We start from the raw sequence: 16,277 nt of genomic DNA, 5'->3' as shown, positions 1-16,277 counted from the left end.
ATGAAGAAGATTAAACCTAAGGTTCCTATTTATGCTCTTGAAGATTGATTCTTGAATATTCTTGAATTGGGAATCTTGAATTTGGGGTTATCTTGGATAAAGAATGGTGGAATTTGATTAAGATTTGAGTTTTAGGGTTTTCTTAGAGAGTAATTTTGATGAAAATATGCATATAATGGTTAGAATAGGATTAATTATCTGTTTTTCACGGCTTGGGTCGTGGGGAAATGAAGAAATTTCCCTTTAAAAATTTAACTTGGAACTGGAAGTCTCAATTTTGAGCACCACCGTGATGCGGTACAATCGCAGTGGCTCACTGAAAAAGGATGAACACCATTTTGGGCTCTGGCGTGATGCGGTGTAATCGTGTTGAATCACTGGAAAAGGACGAGTGTCATTTTGCACTCCATCATGAAGTGGTGTCCGTCCAATTGGGAATTTTGATGCGATACAGGCAAATCGCGTTGAGCTACTGGAAAGGGACGAATGGGAACTAGAACTTCTCTGCAACGGGGGCTAATTGTTGTGCTCCACTGGAAATCAGACAATTGCGAATTTGTCCTTCACCGCAACGTAGTGCTTATCGTATTGCTCTTCTATTTTCTCTAAAATCTCCATAACTTCTCAACCGAGTATCATATTAAGGCGGAATTGGTATCGTTGGAAAGCTGATTCAATTATCTACACATTGTAGGTCTAGAGCTGGAAAATTATTTACGTATCAAGAGTTATATGCTTTTGAATTTAACCCTTGACACACTAGCAGCTAAACTGAGCTACGAAAAGTATGGGGTATTAGATTTATGCATTCCCTAACACTACTTTAAAACTCACTAACCTTTCTACTTGAATCTTACAACCCAACTGGTTCTACCCTCTATCATCTCCCCCTTAAATTAGTGTTGTCTTTCTAAGTTATTGGATATTCTCAATAAACTCTAAACTAAGCCACCTCGTCCTACTCTAAGGGTAGGGGCACCTCTCTATATATGTGGATACTAAGCACTCTCTGAAACTGTAATGCCCTGCACTTTCCAAAGCTAGAAAACGAACCGTTGTTCGTTTATGTGAAAATCCCAATTTTGTAAGCCATATTTGGGCACCTAAATTACCAAGAGTACCCTATTTATAAGATAGATTATGAGTCACTTAAGGTAGTACAAGCTAAGAGTTTCGAAATCCATTAAGTTTTAGTGTTTGAATTCACAAGGGTCATCTTTGAATGAGCATAACTTGATAAATATGTGGTATTTCTGCATATTTATACCCACAAAATTATAGAGAATCGAATTAGCTTTCCAACGATGCCAATTTCACCAAAATCCAACACCCGATCTAGGAGTTATGGCTTTGCGAAGTAGAGTGTGTTGCCTAACCAATCGCACATAGACACTGGAAAGCATATGCAGCGCCTATGTAAATATAGGCGATATCATACGCGGAGCCTATGTAAATATAGGCGATATCATATGCGGTGCCTATGTAAATATATGCGATATCATATGCGGCGGATATCTTATGGTTTCAAGTGACTTAAACACTCCGTTTTTGGGTTATTTTGAGGGCAATTAAGTCTTTTGGCACTCCTTACACACCCCTAAACTTAACCTTACGAATTTAATAGATTCTAAACACATCATAACCCTATTATCAGTCTAAGTTCATCATCCAAGAGCACTAAAGGAGAAAAACAACTAGGGTTACACAATTAACATTGAGGGTCCAATCTTTCAATGAATCCGTTACCATAAAGGTATGTGGGGTTATGAACAAGAACACCCTTTCGTTCTTGTGCCCAAAGTTTGCATTACTTTACAAAGATACATGATTTTTACATGTTTTATCATGAATTTGAAGTGATAAATCTTATCCTATGTTGTTGTTCAAGATACTATGATTATTTTGAATGTTAAGAAAATAAACTCCATGAGTTTGAGATTATTGTTATGATTAAAGGCTGAAATTTTTCATATTTCCGTATAAGTTATGCATGCTTGTGATATAAAGCATAACTGTTGAAATGTTTTGATTAAGTATCGCTATAAGGGTCATTAACCCACACTGAGATTGTTGTTTTGAGAATTTATGTGCTACATGCACCCATGTTTAGACTATTTTTGATGAAGTATAGAAAGATTTGACCTTTTGGTCACAACAGTGTTAAAATCCACTTTATGAAATGAGTTACGGATTTTATCATTTATTTAACTTAAGAAATATGAGATTACCCTTAAAGTGGATTTTTCTTGAGATTTTTTAGCATAGTATTGGGAGTAGTATTTAGCACCGAGTTGGGTATGTTACTATGGTTTCATACCCCAGAACTACGTTCCACCGTAGGTTGAGACATTGACTTCCACTATATGTGGAAAATTGAGATAGTGATCACTGAGATGAGATTGTTCTACACCGATGGCAAAGGTAGGACAGCCCTAACCTTATGGGGGCAAGTCGTGGGACATCATGGGTTCTCACATGGTGTACATGTCGGTTAGAAGAACCTCCCAAGGAGTTGTCCCTCATTCTTAGATTGATTTTACTGATTTAAAAGAGATTTGAAATGCAGATTTATGATGTATTTAATATTCCAGATTTCACTAAGATTGCTTGATGAGAGAATAAGAAAAGAATCTTGATATTTAGATTAAGTGTAATGGATCATGATATCCAGATTAGTATGCTTTACCATTCATTGTGTATGATTTCAGATTTTAGATTTCTTTCAAGCTTTATGAGCCATTTACAAATGTCCTGCATGATTTGGAAAGAAAACTTATGACATGATCGTTAAATATATATATATATATATATATATATGCATATAAATATGTTTATTTCATGTACTCGGTATATATTCCATGGTACTGACCTACATGTTCGCATGTGGGCTACATTTTCCCTATAATGTAGGTTCAGGTGCTCATTCCCAGGTTTGACCGTGATTATCCGAGCACGTTGATCTACATCCTCTGCAGTGGTGAGTCCTCATGGTTCGAGGACTAGTTATTCAGATTTCCTCATTTACTTTGAGTCGTTCAGCTTATTTCCTGAGTTCGGGTCAGTTGGGGTTTGTCTCAATGGCTCATGGATATACAGTTTAGTAGAGGCTTGTCAGACTAGATGGATAGATTGATCAGATTTGTCAAAGATGTCATATTTTGTTACTTTTCATATTTCATTCGTATTGCAGTATGATATTATGGAGGATTTTTAGATGTTTTGATTATGATGACTTTGATTATAAGTGTTGAATGGAAGAAAAACGGCTAAAAGGGTTATCTTGGGGCTACTTGTAGCCTTAAGCACCGTGTGACGCCTCGGGGCCCATTTTTGGGGTGTTACAGAAACACTACATCAAAATATACAAAACCTAAGATAAGGCTCCCTTATAAGATACTACTCCATATGGCACTCACATAAGCCTCACACTTGCACCATCTTAACTACTAGAAAGATCATCAACTTAGATTCTTGCATGTACTAAGTCAGCCCACTAGATCCGTTATATAAAACTAATACCATCATGCCCACATAGTCATTATCTTTATATCTTTGAAACCACAATTCAAACTTAGATTCTAACATTAATCATGGAGTGCCACTCAACTTCTCCAATACTATACCATTCAACTACTAGATACGGGTTAAGAAATACTAGTCCACTAAAATTCATGATAACGTATAATTAACTTAATGCAAACCTCCAATCTAACTTTAGTCCACATGCACATTATTCTTTTATAGACTTAATAATATCCATTACCACTACGTAATACACTATACACCCATTCACTTATATGCTACTGTCTTAAAGTTTCAATCTTTTAACAACTTTATAAATGCTTTTTTTCTAAACTCATACTTCTAACATTGGGGCCGTTCTACCATAGGATTTAGAGAAGGAGCCTGGGAACATATCATACCTTGGCTCAAATGCACAACTTGCATTAATGGGAGTGGATGCTTTTAAATAACTAGACTTAAATAAATTAATTGGCTCCTTGTAAGCTTATGTGTAGTCGCATAGATACCTATAGGTTGTTCTGGAAAATCTTAATCGTATGTTATGCATGACATTTTTCTTTCTTCAAAAATAAGGCTTAATTAGCAGAAACTGAGCAAATGTTTGAATTTGTATAGAGTTCTTAGAGAACACCTCTACTGTACGAGCTAGGATATGAAAGAATGGAGACATTTCCTAAATGTTTTTACCTCTCAAAGAAAAGTACAGACGTCTTTATACTGTTCTACAAGATTCTACTAGACATGAATTTTTAGACACCTTAGGACATTTGAACTCTGTGCTCAGATATCAAGTTTATAACACCTCAAGACTACACCCTGGATGTAACATGATGCTTAGAACCACGAGTGATACCAAGCTGATCTATGGTATAGCATAATGCATGAGCATATGTATAAGAGCTAAATTTACTGAGCGAAAGCAATATCATGAGATAATCAATTCCAATACATTACTGTTAAAAGTTAACACTAATTATACAAAAAGAAAGCTGAAACTAAATACAGCAGCTCTGACTGCCTGTCTATGAAGTCTCTACTAATACTGACTATAGATTGTCGGTACATGACCCCCGCTATCCCTAATTAAAAATGAATAAAATAAAATACTAGAACTATAATTAACTTGAATAAACTAAACTTATCACCTACTGGATGGAAGCTGCGATATGTCTGATCATGATTTTTGAGCTAAAAATGATGCCTACATTATTAAATAATGTAGGCACGCAGACATATATATGGTCAGTACGATAGAATATACTGAACATGGGGAAATGCAAGTGTGACAAATAAGTAAAACGGAAGTAATAAATCATGCATAGCGTTGAAAACATATTGACAAGTATAAATGGTTCACAATTTGTTCATGAATCACTGAAACATAGTAACAGCTGACATGACAAGGAAATATGAATACTTGTGGACTGAATCAATTACACTAGTTTAGAAATTATGCATAATACTTAGGTATTCTAATGAGTATAAATGACTCAAATAAAATATGAAGTAAACTAGAAAGCATAATAAGAACTACCATGATGTTGAAACATGAAACTTGTAGTGCGGTGAGCCATTATACACTTAGTTAAAATCTTATCTTTGTATAGGAGATTCTCTGAACCGACATAAACTATGTGAGAAAACATGGAGTCCAACGTCTGATATAAATTTAAAATTTTCAATATTTTCAAAGCACATACATAACATAAGATACAAATCAAGTACACATACATGACAACAACTAAATATAAAGCAACAAAACCGACAAGTGAAATGATGTGTATGATGACATGAGAATGATAATGCAATGTTCACAACCATACAAAATGAGTATATCCACAACCAATCCATATGATTTATTTCCACCACCAACCACAATGTTACTATTAGACAACCACGTGAGCCAACATCCACTTACTATTTCCACTATCTATGAATTTTCACGTGATTTATATGCCCACAAAGCATGAATATATATATCACAATACGCTAAACATTCTGCAATAGGAATTTATAATAACACAATGCAATTATTCATATGTATTCCAAGCTATCAACATAACGTAAGACCCCCCTCGATCACACATATCACAAGATATCTCAGATTCAGTAATTACATCACATTCAAGCCCCCACATAGGCACAACATATAGATATCTATATTTCATGATTAGTTTTCACCCTTAATGCATTTTGTACCAACATTTACTACCCATCCAAGTTTGAAAGAGTTAAGTCATAACCTACCTCGAATGCTAAAACTAGTCTGCAACACTTCAACCACAAAGCCTACTTCTCACTAACAGTTCTGAAATCAACAAAAACCAAGAAATATAGAATTTATGCATCAAAATAAATCTAACAATACTCATATTTACGATTTTTGGTTCGGGGTCAAAATGGACCCTCGAAATGGGTTTTCAAAAAAGAAGGGCAAAATCGTAACTTTACTTCAAAAGTATGTTTCTCTTATTTTTAGGAAACTACAGTTGAAAATCCAAGGAAAATCAAGTCAAAATGAGGTTAAATCAAAGAAAAGTCATTTTTGAGTTTTACCGAATAAAATCTTTGAAATCCGTGTTAGAATCAAGAATAGGAGTTATTTTGAAGGTTAAATTAATGAAAAAGTAGTAATTATAAGATTAAAATATTATTCAAATGAAAAAGAGTGAAATTGGGGTTCAAAATCAAGCTCTAAGATTTTTGGGGTCTTGAAAAATTAATCAAGAATTAGAGCAAGAAAGGATGAAATCTCCCCTTAAATTCATAATAGAATCAAGAAATAGATGTTAATCTAGTTTCTCAAGCTCCCACAAGCTTCACTTTTAAGCTCTCACACTATTTTAGGGTTTAAATTTTAAGAGAAAAGGTTAAAGAATGGGCAAAATTGGTCAAAAAGGACTATTTTTATACACTACACCAGATTTTTCTTTAAGAAAAATAGATTTTTTTTTCTTTTTAAATCCAACCAAGACTTCGACGGGGTGTCCGGGGTTCGTTTGGAGTCTGATATATGCAAACAAACTATGCAACTACACTAAATTTGATGCTTCGAACTCAATGGTGATATCAAATTTTCAAAAAAAAAATTATTTTTTATAGAACTAACCCCTGAAACCCGAAATCACAATTTTCTAAATCGATGGTCAAAATGAGATTTAAAAGTCATAAAATTACACAACCACCCTAAAATTGATATTCGGACGTGTTGGAGAAGTCGTATTTTCCATCCAAGGTTATTTCGATCAAATGGGGGTCCCACACCCATATTTTTAATTTTTTTCAACTTTCTGACCAACAGGGCAAAATAAGCTCGGGTGCATTAGGACCCGAACTAAAGGTCTACCTAGCCTAAAATTGATATTTTAGAGTTGCTGACGCAGCAGATCAAAAGATAACTGCACTAATCTATAATAAGGCTCTCGAAGCCACCAAAAATCATAATATCGCACAAATGGTACCAAAATGCATTGAGAACCATATCAATCATCCGCACACCCCAGAAATACCACAATACAACTACGGGGAGGGGTAAAATAGTCAAATCTTATAAAATCACAAATTATACAGATTTCATCAAAAGACCAGTCATTACAAAACCCTTGTTTGAGAGTTATGGAGAGTTTGAGAGGAGAGTAGTTGATGAATTTGTGTTATGGAATGAGGGAAAACATTTTTACATCAGTTATAGGGTCATTTAGGATTCAAATAATTAGTTTACCCTCGAAAAACTAAAGGAAGGAATGGAATTTTAACATTGTCGTGACCACTAGCATGACACAGTGAAACGACGGAGTACCACTAGTGTGGAACTCCAATATCAAGGAGGAGGAGGTCCCTGATATATTACAATTGTGGACCCTCACTGATTTGACCCCAAAATTCAATTTTCTTTCGCATTGCCTCTGTGACACGTTCAAAACGTTGACGTCTACTGGTTCACTCACAAAAAGGCACATAACTTTTTTACTCCGGTATCGGATTACAGCCAAATTAAATGCATTATAAAGAAGACTCAAATACCTTTCATTTGGTGGGTCTTGAGCTTCAAAACTCTATTTATTCTAGAAGTTATACTCGTTTAAATTTGACTCATGTAAGATCAATTACCAAAACTCATTCAACAAAAATGCTCTCAACTCAACTTTGCTCTAAATGTTTTCTATGGCCATGATTCACATTGAAAGCACTTCATACAACTAGTAAATAATCACGACACTTATTTATGATTAAAATAATAGCTTTGGGGCCTATGAACATATGACAAACGATTAGAAGCTTCGCTAGGAGTTTGTGGGGTGTTACATGAAGTTCTTTGACCGTTTGTCCTTTTTGGAGGCATGATCTGAAACATGGAAAAAATTGAGAGTTAAAGAATTTTCTTTGAACTAAACTTTCTAGCACGAACTAGAACACGAAGAAAGGAAAAGCTTTTTAAATGTCTTGCAACCTCCCCTTCATACGTGTGGCATGCTATACACCCATAAAAGGACTATTCTAGATACGACTTTATAAAAACCCTAGGACACTTGAACCGTACTCTGATACGAAGTTTTTCATGATCCAAGCCTAGGACCTTGACGTAGCGGACATCCCAAACTAGTAAAGATCCGAGAATACCCTTAGTGTGTCATCATAATCATATTCATTTATAATTGCAGAAACTGAAACTCAATAAGATGAAATTCAACTTTAATTAAAACAAAATACCAAACTCTGAAAATACGACATAATGAATTTAGTTTAATTAGTCTATCAGCCTTTAATATTATGAATGAATAACCTAACTTGGGATATCTTATAAAAGAAACCATATGCCTGTCAAAAGATGGAGGGCTCGCCATTTGCTATTAGCTGTCCCGAGAAATCTAGGTGTTGCATAGAACCACGAGAAAATGCCTCCCAACATACATCATGAGAAAATGTAGCATCTAATGGCAATTTTTACTATGAGTATTGGTATGCAACCTAGGGGAAAGAACAAAGCAGTTTATAAAGAAAGTCATAAGATTCATAATATAAATCATAATGGGGAAAGTGTGGGGCAGGTAATTGAAGGCATAAAAATATAATTATTTGACAACTTTAATTATGAACTATGTAGTTTAGACCAACATTAAGTAACCCATGGGCTATATGGGTTCAGTCCATACCCAACCAATAGGGCCTCAATTCATGTTTGTCATATGGACTGAGATAACATTAGTTGGTCATCATATCATATCATTCTCATAAAGGAAACATCATAAGGTCATCTCGTTAGGAAGCGAACCATCCCTATGTCGGAAAAACACAGGTTTCAAGCATGACTTACACCTTTTTGGTGGACTACAAAATTCTCTTTAAGCCCATTTTCATAAACATTTACCATTTAACACATAATGGGTCCTTCTTAGGGGCAATCGTCAATTCGGTATAGTCCTATCAAGACATGCAAGTTGTACATATCATGCAATAATCTTTTCGTATATTTGTCAACTTATTAGCCCCACCATTTTTGACAAATTATATTTACTCTTTTGAACATCTCTTGACAGTTTAGAAATTTCACATTTAAACATAATCGTTTTACAAAACCAAAGGATGTAGTGATTTTACCTTTTTTTTCACCAAAACTGAGTTTATAATGCCAAAAGGTAAATTCATAAAAGAAATAGTAGTCCTTGACACCAACATGTCCCAACCATCTTTCATAATAGCAAAGTTTCGTAATTTACTCGATAAATTTTAGTTCGCAAATTCAAGTAACAATTAGAGAGCAATTTTTTAAAAAAGGCTCACAATCTTAAATCAATTCATCTTTTGAAAATCATTCCACGACCAATGTTCAAATTTCACATATAAACCACTATTATAATAAGAAAATCAATCCACTTATAGTTTTTGTTAAAAAGGGGTTGCTCAACATACTTTTGACGGAAGGAAATTCGAGAAAACTTGACTTGAGCCTTGAAACTTGAAACTCTAGTTTTTCTTAGTTCTAAGAATGTTTTGGGGAGGAATGGAATGAGTTATGATGAATAATTTTGTAATCTAGGGGTTTAAGGTCATTAGTATAGGTGGGGAGAGGTTTTAGCCAAGGAAAGGACCAAAATACCCCTCAGAAAGCATTTAGAAAGTGTAGGCAATTCCCGTCTGACTGTTCAAGCAGGTGATATACCGTCACCTGAACCATCAAAACATGGACAAAAATCGATCCTACTTGTTAAGCCTGACGAATCGTCACAAATGTGATGATTTATCACCCAAGTCGTCACACTTTGGCAGACATACATCTTTTGGTAAATTGAGCATAACTTTTTACTCCAATATTAGATTAACAAACAATTGGATGTGTTGGAAAGAAGACTCAAAGACCTTTTATTTAGTGGGTTTTTGAGCTACTAAACTCTTTATATTTTAGGAGTTATCCTAGTTTGTATTTGACTTTAGTAAAATCTTATACGAGAACACAATCGATAAAAAAGCTTCGAACTTAACTTTATGCTAGAGGTTCCTAGGGACCTTAATTCATATTCAAAGATCTTCACCACACTATGGAATTGATCTTAACACCTATGTAGCATTAGAAATAATCAGATTCGGGTCTATACACATTTGATAAATGGTTTGGATCTTAACTTAGAAAATTTGAGGTGTTACAGATGATTGGTTGAAGTATGATACTGGCACGACAAATATCTTGTTTTGACTTCCTACATATATTGCACATTGACCCTTTGAAACACCTCCAGATGACGACCCCCGAAGGACTCCAATTATCGCAAGGGATATTTTGTATCTAAATGGTGAGGGAAAAGAAAGAACAAGAATTTGGACAATTGGACAATAAATGGAAGCTCGTTTAACATTGAGATACTTATGTCTCGCTCAAATTGTGTTCGAGTATATATACATGATACAAGTTAATGTCAAGTTTCATATCAAACAGGCGAGAGACAAAGGCACATGAAGTTTCACCTGGTTTTGCCTACTGTGTTATTGTCAAAGAACTTAGACCATAAACTTTTTGAACAGCAATAGGCCCCATTGAACAGAAGACACCTTTAAAAATAAGAGCAACAAGAATAGATGAAACTGATGACTTAATTCTGGACAACTCGATTTGAAGACATGGTGACAGAGAGTTGAATAAATGCATCAACCCCTCCGATTAAAACTAGACAACTTATAATACTTCATCCTTCCATCCACTAACTTAAGACCCCATATCAACATATAGCCAATAAGCATCAGCACATGGCTTTGCCCTCAGTGGTTAGTGACAAAAACTTCAAGTCCAACCAAAAGCCTGTCCACAGCCTTTTGTATAAATAACCTCCATTCTGTGATATGTTTTCATTAACTACAATAAGCATTACTATTCATACACCAAATTATTCTAAATTTCTAGTTTCCTTTCTTGCTTCCAATCTTCCAAGGAAAATGGCAATTCTCAGCGCTAAAAAACTCATCAAGATGGCCAGGAAATAGCAGAAGTTTGCAGCGATGCAAAGGATAAGGATTTCATGTCCACGAAATGGCAGTGATGCAGATGGTTGCAGTACATCCTCATCCTCTATAGTTGAAAAGGGCCATTTTGTAGTCTATACAATTGATCAAAGGCGCTATGCATTTCCCCTGACTCACCTGGAAAATGAGGTCATCAGGCAACTTTTAATCATATCCAAATAAGAGTTTGGCCTGTCAAGTGCTGGCCCCATTACATTACCCTGTGATTCAGCCTTCATAGACTATTATTTCGCTTATCAAGAATGGTGTAGCTGCAGGAGATCTTCACAAGGCGTCGCTCCTCTCAATTCCTTCATGTTGTTCAACTTCTTCTTTGCAGCAAGAGAGTCAAAACCAGCAACTTCTTGTTTATTGAGTCATGCTATCATGTTTTGTAAAGAATAGCTCAAAGTAGATTGTATAGTAGGTGAAAAATAGGCAACTGAAAGCTTGTACTATTACAGAAAGAACCAGATCTATAGAACTCATTTTTTTCACTTTGGGAATTGCGAAGTTTTAACATTCTCTTCTTGGAGTAGCATTATTTTATTGCGGGCAAAAAAAAATAGTTCTGCAGCAGAGTAACATTCCAATCAAATTGCACTTCTTCAAAGTAAATATGCCTAACTAATATGCTGACGTTTGTTCCTTTTGTAGTTCACTCTATTCAGACAAGTGCAGCATGAAATGAAGAAAGAAAATGCAGTTTTGGAGACATGCAAATAACTTAAGAATATTGAAATGGACAACATACACATATACAGACAGTTGTTTTATCAAAATTCAAAACCATCCACAAAAAGTAAAAGTTGTTCTAAACCAAATTACCCCAGAGAAGTAGAAGTAAAACATAATACCATGGAGGAAATAAGTCAAACTAAATATCTAAACTATCTCATTTTCATTCGGATAAACATTTGAGACTTGAAACTTGTCCCCCACGATAGTCTTGAGTGAGTAAAAACTTGAAAGATATCTAGTCGCTACTGTTACAACACCCCTGCTAAGGGGGATCATCCTAAAAATCTTGTCTTTTGGGTTGTAAGAAGGTAGCTGTGAGTCTTTTTTCCCTTGAGTCAAGATTTCTCCATCATTCCAGATTAGGATTGATAAATATTTATAATAACAAATATTAAGCCCAATACCAGCCAGCCCCAAACAAGTGAAAATGCGATCTTTAGTCCAAGATTCAGCTATACCATACTCTTTCATCCACCATATATCAATATGCCCAAAACTGCTACCACTATCATCAGTTAAACATAGACCCCAACTCTACTAGCGTCAAACCTGAGGGTGGACGTCTAGATCTCACCAACTCTTCTTGGGTCAAATGCTTGAACAGAAATACCAGACCAGGTGGAACTGGCACAGACTTGAGCTTTTCATTCTCAATATCGAAGAAGTAAATGTTGCCCTTATTGATGGGATCCATCCAATGAAGAGCCCTATTACACAAACCTGGCAAAAATCTTGCCAAACAGGATATGGAACTTGGCCCAAATTTCTCCATTTCTCATCAACTCCAAGAGTACAAAAACCTCCAATTCTGATACTTCAGGATGACCCCCAAACCTTTTAGTCACTGATCTCACTAACTTATACTTTCCAGAGACTACACTAAAGCAAAATCCATAAACAACACTACAAACACTTTTCTCTAATTTGGGCAACATAAGTTTGAAATACTCACCCAAAAGAGGATTGCTAATGTAAACTAAAGCATTTATATCATATATATTAGTCATGAAACCAATAAATCCATTACATGAACCAATTAATCTCAACATAGGGTAATCCTCAACTGGAATGTCCATTTCCCATTTCACTGGTATGTTTAACTCAGGGCAGCTTAATAAAATAGGGTTTGTTACGGAGTCTAGAAGAATAAGCATCACAACATGGTTCGAGTTCAAGAAGCTGACTTATATTGTGATCATGCGAAAACAAAATACAGGGAGGTAATCTTGATTTATACATGGTAAGAAATAAAGGGTCAGAAAAAAAATTATACCAGAGTTTGCAAATGCGCCTAGAGCTTAACATGGACTCAATTGACAATTTTGAGAAAATTTCTACCATAATCACCCTCGGAAGATCCATAAATCTGGTTCTTCTATGTTTACGCTTGAAGAATCATAGTAATGGATAAAAGAGAGCGAAAAGATTAGAGCTTTTGCGTTTAGGGTTTTTGGCCTCCATCTATCTCTCAGTGTACAACCAAGTATCTACTTACAAAAAAGCCTCTTTATAGCATCTCCGAAAGCATGTTTATAAATGTTAGCTCAGAATAGATTGTGGAAATCTACAGATACTTGCTTATTGAGTCATGAAATCATGTTTATGAATGTTACTCTCTCCGTTTACTTTTACTTGTCACTTATTTCTAAAATGGATTTCCATTTTTACTCGTCACTTTTGACATATCAAGAAAAAATAATTATTATTTTTCCATGTTTTACCATTGCATTTTTTACTTATGCTCCAAATCATTTTCCAATACCTAATGCTAAACATCAATTGATAGGGGTCGTGTACAAAAAACTGTTGTTCTTTTCATGAGCTTTTCAAATATAAATGTTCGGCAGAAGCAAAAAGATGAAATTTTGCAGTCAACGTACTTTCTGAAAAAGGTAGCGTCGTAACCGCCAGGAGTAACTTTATATGCCTAATATATACTCCCTCCGTTTTGTATTATTTGACCCCATGAAAGGTAGAGTCTTGAACCTAAATGACCCCAAAACAGTTAAAAGTGACTGAAACAGGACACGAAGTTAAAGTGATACCAAAATAGGCTCACTGCACTATTTTAGTGTGCTATGCTGCCTTTTAAAGTTAACTCCGTTAACTTGAGGAGAGACATTTAAAATATAAGCATAGCCCACTGCTAAGCCTAATTTGGTATCACTTTAGCTCAAGCTGAAGAAGAGTTTGTCTTTGATAATCCAATGGATGGTCTTACAATACCTTGCAAAGAGGATGCGTTCATTGATCTCACATCCCACTTAAGGAGATTATAAGTAGTACCACTGTGCAAATTCTTCTACCCATGAACTTTGCAAAGCAGTAGGATTGGAAATGAGAAAGATGAGATATAGTAGAGAGGTCACTTCTCACTTCCATTTGAGTGGGACTTGAAAAATAGATAAAACAATTCCTTGTTTTTTCTTAACCATTTTGTATAGTAGTAGTAAACAAGGATTTTCTGCTTGTAAAGGATATAACAAGCTTTTATTCAAGCATAAAACAAAGTCTAGAACCTAAATAACCCCCAAATAGTTGAGTGACTGAAATAGGGCACTAAGTTAAAGAGATACTAAAATAGGCACACTAATTTAGTGTGCTATGCCTTTATGTTACAGTCCTTTAAAAAGGCACCATAGCGCACTAAAATGGTGCGCTAAAGCATATTTTGGTATCACTTTAACTTTGTGCGCTAAAGCTAATCTTCTTGCTTCTGCCAAACATTTATCTTCGAACAAAACAACGCTTGTTTGTTTGTACGCTGAGAGAGATAGAGGCCAAGACCCTACACCTAAAAACTCTAAACTTTTCATATCTTGATATATGTGAATATCAATTCCATATATGGGACTGACATAGCATCCAATTCTATTTATTTGCTATATCTATTTGTTCTGATCAATCTGAATTACTCTTATGTCTTATAATTTGAATTACTGTATTTTTTATTTCCAATATGAATCTCGATATCTATTGAAAGAATCAAATCAATGAAGGAAAAGCGATAGATATAGGCATATTCAAAAAATCCCGTAGTAATCCTTTTTTTTAACATGCCCGGGCCAAGAACCTACACCTAAAAACTCTAAGCTTTCCACTCTCTTTAATCAAATACTAAGATTCTTCAAGCCTAATCATAGAAGAACCAGATTTATGGATCTTCCAAGGGTGATTATGGTAGAAATTCTCTCAAAATTGTCAATCAACTCCATGTTACACTCTAGGCGTGTTTGCAAACTCTGGTATAATCTTTTTTCTGGCCCTTTATCTTTTACCATGAATAAATCAAGATCACCTCTTCCCTGTATTTTGTTTTCGCGTGATCACTCTATAAGTCAACTTCTTGAACTCTAACCACACTGTAATAGACCTTCGATCCACAAACTTAAGGTCCCATATAAACATAGCCAACAAATAGGCACATGGATTTGTCCTCGGTGGTTAGTGACAAAAACTTCAACTCCAACCCACAGCCTGTCTACAACATTTTAATAAATATCCCCCTTCTCTGATATGTTTTCATCAGCAACTATACAAGCATTATCTATTCAGACATAGGGATGGCAATGGGGCGGCGCGGGTGCGAGTGCGGTGCGGATTTTAAGCTATGCGGGGAGGTGCGGGTTTTAAGCTATGCGGGGCGGGGCGGGGCGGGGCGGGGGCGGGTTAAAGTAAGTTTTTTTTTAAAATGGTGTGGCACGGGTTGCTAGTATATGCAGATTTAAATTAAGAAAAAATAAAAATTAGTATTATTCTCGTAAAAATATACCTAAAATTATATGTATTCTTTACTTAAAATTTTATGATACTTAAAATGACATGTATAACACTACAAATAAATAATTTTATAGTTTTTGTGATAAAACAATAAAGAACAAAGAAGAAGAGTAGAGAGAATAGAGAGTAATTTTTATTTCTCTTGAAGGATGAATTACAATGAAGCAAAACCCCTTTATTTATAGGTGAAAACTAACCTTGGGGTTTGTAACTTTTGCATAATTAGACATACACAATATATGGTAAAGTAGGTATTCACTATATATGGTAAAGTAGACATTCACTATATATGGATTTGGGTATAAAGAAGAATAGAAAGAGGAGGAGTAAGGAGTGTAGACCGAGAATTAAGTGGGGCGGCTTGACGCCAGTGAATGCGTGGGAGATAGGGAAGAGGTTGGCGGGAATGGGGGTGTGGGAGTGTAGGGGGGACGTGGATAATATGTGGGACAGGGCGGCAACGTGCATCAGGGAGAATGCAAGGGAGGTGTTGGGTGTTTCTAGGGGCCGGGCCGGACATCATCGGGGGGATTGGTGGTGGAATGAAGAGGTGGGGAAGAAAGTGGAGACCAAGAAAGAGGCGTATGCTAAGTTGGTGGAAAGTAAGGACGAAGAAGAGAAGCGGGTAAACAGGAAAGAGTACAAGCTAGCGAGGAAGGAGGCGAAGTCAGCGGTCACGGCAGCTAAGACGGCCGCTTTTGAGAGCTTGTATGCAGGGTTACAGGGGAAAGGAGGGGAGA

General features: G+C 35.6%; 1 long non-coding RNA gene across 1 annotated transcript; it reads right to left on the bottom strand.

Annotated features, from left to right (window-relative positions):
- Positions 1–10,803: 10,803 nt before the first annotated feature.
- On the bottom strand, positions 10,804–15,600 carry LOC107851521. Its single transcript, XR_001669056.2, has 2 exons — positions 11,237–15,600; positions 10,804–11,154 (listed from the first exon to the last, which is right to left on the bottom strand). It is a non-coding gene; the product is annotated as an uncharacterized LOC107851521 (long non-coding RNA).
- Positions 15,601–16,277: the final 677 nt, after the last annotated feature.

This window comes from Capsicum annuum, chromosome 12, assembly GCF_002878395.1.
Source record: "Capsicum annuum cultivar UCD-10X-F1 chromosome 12, UCD10Xv1.1, whole genome shotgun sequence".
NCBI classification, from domain to species: domain Eukaryota; kingdom Viridiplantae; phylum Streptophyta; class Magnoliopsida; order Solanales; family Solanaceae; genus Capsicum; species Capsicum annuum.
Note: the sequence above shows the minus strand (reverse complement) of the source record. Positions and strands in the feature narration are given on the sequence as shown.